This window comes from Melanaphis sacchari, unplaced genomic scaffold (assembly GCF_002803265.2).
Source record: "Melanaphis sacchari strain LSU unplaced genomic scaffold, SCAv2.0 Contig226_pilon_pilon, whole genome shotgun sequence".
NCBI lineage: Eukaryota > Metazoa > Arthropoda > Insecta > Hemiptera > Aphididae > Melanaphis > Melanaphis sacchari.
The window spans coordinates 701-9,939 of NW_020271103.1; positions in this window are offsets into that span (position 1 = coordinate 701).

Genomic DNA, 9,239 nt, shown 5'->3' on the forward strand with positions numbered 1-9,239 from the left:
AGGTGGACATAAACATAAGTATTATGGAAACATGTTTATCTCTTAATATATATTATTTTGTTACTTAAGTATTATAGTACCAACAACAAATGTTCCTAATAACTAGGGCTATGAATTAAATACAGTAAAAACCTTAAAAAATGCAATATAAAATGTCAAAAATTATAGTATAAAATACACTTAAAATGGTATTTAATTTAATTTTAATATTATAAGGTTGATGTTATTGGATATTTTACATATTTTAATACATAACATTTTACATGCATAAAAATTTATTTAAAAATGATTGAATTTGAATTTTGTATGAATTTAATTAAAAATACTGGAAAATGAACAAAAAAAGGTAAATGTGTCCTAAAAAATTAAAAATGTCAAAAAACTGCAAAATAAAAGTTTCATGAATGGATTTGTGTTGTTACATAATTCAAATTATATACTTGCAAAGCTATGTATCTTTATCACAGAAAAAAAATGCACTTTCCTACAAATTTGCAGCCTTACTAATAATGTTAACTAAAGATATATACCAGGTGAATCAATCACTAAATATTTAATTGTAATTATTCTTTAAACTTGTTTCAGTAGTCTATTAAATTAATAATTTGTATAATTTGGCGATGGTGTGCTAGATGAGTTGGTAAAATTATAATAACCGTACAGATTTTTTTACACTAGGAAAGCATTCCAAAACGTTAAAATTTAAAATCATTGTATGTAAATTTGTAAATTTATTAAAAGTGTTACTATTAAACATTTTAATAACAATCTAAAATTATTTCTCATTTCTTTTGTATGCATCAATTCTATATTGTAAATTTGTAAAGCGCTGTTTAATTTATGGATTATTATATATAATGTTTTAACTTTAAATAATTCTTTATCTATGAAGTTTCATATTCTTTTTTTACGCTTATGATTTTCAGTTGATTTATATTGTTTATTCACAGTTAATTTTATACATTTAAATTCATTTTCTTTCACTTTTCTCTAATTTGGTCAAGAACACTTTTTAAACTTTCAATCAAATTAATTACTGTACACAAATCAATGTTAACACTTTGTAAGCTTTTACTACAAATGTTAAATGGTCTTAGTACCTATATCGTTTCAGAATTCACAAATAATACCAGTTTAAAATTAAGGTATTCATTATTCCTATCAAATAAAATGAATTAATAAGATTAATGAGATAATTGATAAAATTAATATGATCATAACATTCATAAATAATTTGAAAAACATAATATTACGTGTATATATAATAACTTGTCATAAAATCATAACTATGAAAATAAATTATTTTATTTTGAATTTAAAATATTAAAATGTTTAGTTTTTTATAAAACAATTATGGGCCAAATTATTTTTATGCTGTATGCAATTGCTTATTTTACCTACCTTTTAATTTGGTTTTGGATGCAAGTCAAAAAAGTATTTTAATACACGATACAAGATACAATTGTATCTTATAAAAACTATTATCTAAGATACTATCCAGCTCCGACTACTGGTTACTATAGTTAGGTACCTATACTTCTAACTCAGATGTAACTCAAAAGTCACTAAGTTAACCATTCCTTTGAATATAATGTAGATGTTACCGGGAAATATGATAATTTAGGAACATACGTAAGTATGACGTTATTTTTGTCAATCATCTGCCTTTACAGCATTTCTGGGTTACAAGATTTTACGAGATGCAACTGTAAAATACTATGTACAACTGATAGATGTGCTTGTTGTGCGTCTACAAAATTATGTAACTCTAACTTCTAAGTGTCATAGTAATTTACCCTACTGTAACAAATAATTATTAATGTATTTAATATTTTAATAATATTGCAATATTTAGCATCATTGTATTCTTTTTTACGAACTAACGTCAATTACTTTTCAATTATGACAATTCCTTGTTAAATCAGGCATTATTGTCATTATCGACATTAACTGATTATCATCTTTTCCGGTAACATAGATACTAAAACTTAAGTTGCAATTCATATATAAAAACTTTTATCGTTTAGTTAATAGCGCTTAATCTAACCGCAACTAGTATGCAGTTACAATTTTACTTTTGCAGACACTAAATTAGTGTATTTTATTTTCATAAATATTTTAACAATAGGTATATTTTGAATTGTAAAATTATTATTAATGTAACATATAGTTGAAATAAAAATGTATTTAATAAAGTTATTTTAAGCATTAAATTTCAAGCACTGACACCCCTTTATAGAAATCATAATTTATAGTGATAATGGTGTCGATTACAACTAAAACATCACGTTATGTCGTTATGCATAAATGTATACGTATTGTATAGTAAAAAATTAACTAGGATTAGTATCAAAATGTAATATATAACATAATTATAGATTAATACACTAGCTAAGGTATAGGAAGACAGTAGGAAAACAGGCCACCGGTTGTTGGATTTAAGATTAAATGTTGTTGTTGGAATATTCGGGTATAACATTTTGTGGCGTAATGATGTAATGATGTGAATATCATAACAAAATTTTCATTTTTTTTCATAATTGATCATTGTGTGTGTCTCAAATTTCAATTACAACCGATTTGTTATGTACATTTTATTAATGATTTGAATTAAAAAATTTGATTTACTTATTACCTATGTTTTTTGACATTCAAAACCCTTTGAAAACTAACTTCTTCAATATTGATCATATCATTTAGTAATTTTCGAGGTTCAACGAAATGACATTTCAATATCAAATTTTGACTTTTATGTAAGTCATAATATATTAAGCTTAATTTTAAGATCAATAAATCGATAAAATAAAATTTCCCGCCATTTTTTTTTTTTTTTAATTCACATATTTAGAACGCACAATTTATTAACCAACTCATTAAGTTAAAAAAACTTTTCACGGTCCAAAAAATAATCTAGGAGGCATCTAATTCGATTTTTAAAAGCTTTAAAAAGATAGAACCAATATTGAAATACATAAGATTAAGTAAAATGTCTAAAATAATAATTAAGTGAAAGTCAAAATCTATTTTAGACGAAAAACCATTACAATATTATGGAAATCTAGACTACAATATTATTATATATATTTAATAATTTACGAGAGAATAGCAAAAATATTCAATAATTGTAAAATCATCCAAACAAAACAATTTTATAACTGTATATATTTCAGTAAAATAATAAAATACATAATATGTTCTGTATTTCAAGTATAAACTATCTAATAAAATAGACAATATAGTGTTACTTGTTCATTAACTTAACAAAAGCAGAATTAATACATTTCTCATACGTTTAACATATTATAAATATGAATTAAAACATTTCAAAAACTAAACATTAAACTTAAAAGAGCTATTCAAAATAACAAACATTAGATAATCGAACTAATTCATAATCGCCTAAAACGGTTGAAATTATTTCTGAAATATATGAACAGTCCTAATATTTACCTAATATATTTAGACCAATAAATTACTTGTTCTTACCAGTAGCCAGTTTATTGGGCAGGATCAGGCTGTCTGTAAGCGCAGCAAGAGCAGACACTGCTGTCTCTTAATAATGCTTACCTATGCACTCTGGTTTGAAAATGTTTAAAAAGATTTTATACAAGAATAACTACCTACCTATAGTCTATACTTTTATTTGAGTATAATTTATTGATATAGGTAGGTAATCTTATGATATAACAATTAAATTCTCATTTAGACAGGACTCATGTTAGGTTAAAATTTAAAATAAAGAATGACTCATTAAGTAGATTCAACATTATTAATTCATAGTTGCATCGTACTACCTATTTAGTAGGTATTTATTATACGATAGATGGTAAAAACATTTATGATTTTACTACGATTATTCGTTACTCCGCATTCGTATGCAGTTTTTACTTTAAATAAATTATAAGTTATAGTTATACAAAATACATCGAGTATTTTTTCATTAAATGAATTTCATATTATTCATGTTTTATATTGAAATTAGTTTTATCTTGTATTAGTTTGTATAGGTACCTATGAAATTTCTCATAAAAAGGTAGACCTTGGTCCTAAAGTAAAAGTGTTATGTCTATTGATAGGAAATGTTATGTTCATTGAAGTTCTTTAACTGCATTGACAATAATTTGAATAGTTTTATTAGTAATAGCAATAATACTGCAATATATTTAAATGTATTCGATGTATTATAGTTACTACTTTATAGTTTGTTTTACGCAAGTCTAAAAACAATTTTCATTATGATACCTTTGCCCCCACAATAATGTCACTGCTAATACTAATGCTTTTTAGTATGCAACTTAGGCAATAATTGTATTCATTTATGCATAAAAAACATGTCTTAAATTCGCATTTAAGTTAGTATTGATAAACAGTAGTTATAATTGATAAGCAGCGGTAGTTAGGTTTTTAGCTATTTTAAATAAAGATTTTTGTGATATAATGTTGGCAACGCCGGCTTTGCAAAAAAACTTTTTTTATATTATTTTGATGCGGGAAAATTGTTGTTCCAAAGTTGGTATAACTGATCTCCCGAAATTTAATTTGGTGATATCTCGCTGTTATCAAAATCGGGAAAACTGTATCAGCCCCTATCATTTATATGACGTTGACGCAGTGTCGCCAATACTGATGATAATTCAATAATTAAATTTCTGTATTTTCTTCGGTGGAGACACAGAGCCAATGTTTATATGCCGCCTCAATCATCGCCTATGGACTGCATGTGCTATGCGTACGGCTTGTGTTAGTGCGGGTTACATATAATTCAATAATACTAAATACACCAGCACATGAGAGGCACTGGTAGCGGATCGCTCTTACTTGTACAGTCGGAAGATTCCCGAGACTAGCCGACCGACGGACAACAAAATCGTAACGTTTAGCCTGTCGCAACCTGCGTCCTGTACTCCCGCATTAACAGATACAATATTAATAACTACAAAATAATATTTTTTTTTTTGACAATTTACTATGACAGAATTCTGACCGTTAATAATATATTATACAAATGAAAGAAACAAAAATGTAATAAAATTACAAATTATTTTAACAAAATATATTATTCCTCATCCTAAATTTTTAGTTGAGGCACCGCCTCACTTGCCTCACCACCAAAATCGCCACTGGTTTTTAGTGAATCTTATAAACGTATGCACATATGGTTGCATGAAATCGATTCAAGTTTGGGATCAAATAAATTGAAAAAGCTTCAAAAAATAGGAGAAAACAATACGCGATGGTGGTCTCGAGAAAAAGCTCTGTTTTGGATTTTTGATGGTGATAAATGTCTTTTTTCTATAGTTATTAGTGCTTTACATCATATTTCTATTTCTAAAAATTTTGAACCTAAAGTTTGTTCAGAAGCATCTTTTTTATTAGATAATTTATGTAATTTTAAAATAATTCTCACAGCTCATATATTTTTGAAAATCTTTAAAATTATTGGACCAACGACACGTTGTCTTCAGACAAGAGGTATGGATTTATTTTCAGCTTGAAGTATGATAGATTCTGTTAAACTAGAAATTGAACAAATACACTTTGACAGTATTTTAGAAGATTCTATAAATTTTTCGAACAATATGAATGACTTACTTATTAGTATCAACTTCTTTACCTGTTATTAGGAATATCAGAAAAAAAAGAATGTATGATGAGCTATGTGAAGACGAAACACCGGAGTTACTATTAGACAAGTTCAGAGTTGAAACATATCAAACAATAATTGATCAGATTATTAATAGTTTAAATGAACGTTTCACCGACAATAATCAATTGATAGCAGATGTTCATTACTTGATCCCTAAAAATTTTAAACAAATAGAACAAAAACCAAATACAGCTTTAAAACACTTAGCAAATTTAGCAAATTTAGATCACGAACAACTGTGTTTAGAACTTAAAAATTTTTCTAAACTTTATCCAAAATTAAAAATGTCTACTATAGAAAAAAACACACAAATCTACCGTTAATTTGATACTGATTCAGATACAGATAATGATGAAGACAATATATGTTCTGATACAGCATTTTCTTGTGAGTAAGCTTGTACTTTTTATTTATTTAAAAATAATTTGAAATATTATTTTGTTTAAAATTTATGTTTGATTTCAGGTAATAACAAAAATATCATACATAACACTAAACATTGCCTACCATGTGTATATAAACTGTTATACAATTTAAACATGCATGGCTCAGCTTATACTCAATTATGCGCTTCATATGAATTTTTTCTTACATTGTCAGTCACTGAGGTAAACTGTGAAAGAACTTTCAGCAAACTAAAACTTGTTAAAACTAGACTTAGGGCTAATATGAGTCAAGATAATTTAGAAGCACTTTTAATTATGAGCGTTGAAAAACAATTACTCGACGAAATTAAAATTGAAAATATTATTGATTACCTTAAAGCTAGCTCAACTGTAATGTCAAAAATGTTTTCATTGTAAAAAAATATAACATTTGATTTTATTAAATACAATTTAACATAATGTTTTTTCTCAAATTTATTGTTATTAATTTATTATAATGCATAGTATGAATTATGATTACATAAACAAAATTCATTTGAGCCTAATATTGACTATTTGTTGATTAATATGTTATGGCTTAAGTATTTACCTTCTAATATAAATAAAATATTTAGTTACAAGACATTAGCAATAAATTTATTATATAGAAGTGATTTAAGATTTAAAGAAAATATGTATACTTTTTTGAAAGGGGGGGGGGTACACTACTTCATAATTAACCTCTATTAGGGCCGGTAACCTCCTATTTCCACTGGGCCGGACACCTCCCAGTACCCCTCTGGAAATCTGAAATCTGAATGTAGATCATGAAGTTCTTAAGGATAAGATAAATCAACCTCTAAAATATATCCTTTAGGTGATTTATCAGAAATATTCATTATATCGAAATTATCTAAATTATCAACCCATTTGAAATCTCCACTTGGTAAATATTTACTCATTGACCAACCATAAAGATTATTTGCGTCTAAAAACTCTAAAAATTTTGATTCCTCTTTTTTGTTAAATTTATCTCCCATATATTTATTGTTTGCTTTCGAGTATCTTTGACTACATTGAGATAAGCCACCTCTGATTCCAGATTCAATCATCAAAATCTGATCAACATCTGTTAATAACTCTAATTTAACATTTGTCATTTTTAACATAGAATTCCACGCAAATCCCGGCGTTGTGCAATACCACAGAAGATATAATTTACAAGTTGCTAAAGAAATATCTCTAAAATTTTCCATTATATGTGTTAATAATAAAACATCGATTTATTAACCCTTTAAAAGGAATATATTTATTTATCCTTATTTCCAATCTTAAAATTTGATGAAGTCTCCACTGAGACTGTGTAATTATCATTTTTTCTATTTCATTTACAATTTTAATTTTTGCATTTGTATAAAAATCATTTAAGTTAGAATTTTCTGTTAAAATTTAATTTTGTGTTTTAAAATTCTTTTCTTCATATACCATATCTTCTTCAACTTTACCTTTCTTATATATAGCGTACAACAAAATATTTACTTTTAAATTATTCTTTGTTAATGCTTGTTTAATTTGTCCTATTACTGGTTTATCTAAACGATTTAAAAACATTTGTTCATCTTTAATACCGTCTTTAACAATGTTATTTTCAATAGTATAAGTTGTTAATCTATTTTTAAATGCTGTTTCTATAATTTTTAAAATAGGTCGATTATTCTTCTTATTATACTTAAAAAACTTTTTATCAAAGTTGAAAACTTTATGTGGTGTTGCGTGCCAATATCAGATCCAGATTCAAGGTGTTATTTAAATGAAATTTACAACTCTTAAGAACAATAATGTGTTTATTACGTATAAATGAAGTACATGTAACTGATACAAAAAGTGGCTGAGTGTCGTGAAGTTGCTCAGGTCTTCATGGCTCTGGTACATCTGCCTCTGTTGATCTCTGGGCTCCCTTATATACAAAGAAGTCTCCTATTGTTGTAGTCGACAACCTTCTAATTCATATTAATTCTTGGAATTGTTTTCACATTTGGAAACAACAAACTCTAGGATGTCAACCACGACATTTTGACCCCAACGACTGCTATCTTGATTTATGATGAAGATTATAATGATTTATTATCCTTCTAGCAATATTACATATTATATTATATATATTTATATTATTAGTATATCTCGTAGCCCATAACACCTCCCCGCAAAAAAAGGTTTATGTCTGCAAGATAGAAATCTCTACAATTTTTATATGTATGCAGTTACACTTCATATACATCAATTACTTAATAATAAAAATGTTAGTAATATAAAATTTAAATCAATTAGTTATATAATAAAATGTGTTAGTTTATTCCTTTTTAAAACAAAAAAATCCTTCACCTTAATAATTATTACATAAATAAATCTGTGAACAATTAATGTTATTACACATATATGTTACATCTAATAATTTTGTATATTTCCCTTAAATAACTGAATATTATATTCCCAATTTTTATTTAATAATTCCTAAACCATTTTTGTTTTAATATTTATTATTTATTTTAGTTATTCCTCAATATCATCAAATACCTATCACCATTACTAATTATCTACTATTATTATTAATTATTATCTTATAGTTTTATTATCCTATGGTGGTGATGGTGGAGCAGTAAATAGTATATCTTAAAAAAGTTCCGTATTATAATTTCCTCTCCTTATAGGTTTCCTATATCTAACTAACCTCCTAGGTACATATGGACGGTGCCCAGGCAAAAGGGAATAAGTACAAAAACACTGTTTTGAGAAAACTAAAAAAAACTATCTACAACATTCAAAAGTTAGAATTATTTCTCAATATTTTTGACATAAGTTTTTGAATTGGCTCTTCAAACATGGGTTTTCTCGAAACTTAAAATATTTGATTGACTTTGGACTTATAAGTCAAATAGTTGACTTATTCCCTTTGTACGGTATTTATTTTGACTTATTCCCTTTAGCACATGACTTATTCCTTTTGGACAGCATTTTTTTTTTTTGAGTAGTTTTTAATTTGACTTGTTTCCTATTACACATGACTAATATTAATTATTATTCATTGGTGCAACAAATTATTGACATAGGTATAAACTATTAGTCAATAAATTATTAATTATTAATAATAGACTAATACTGTAGAATCTGTTTCTCTTAAAATCAGGGCATAGTGGATATGACTCTTATTAAACTGGTACATAACAATA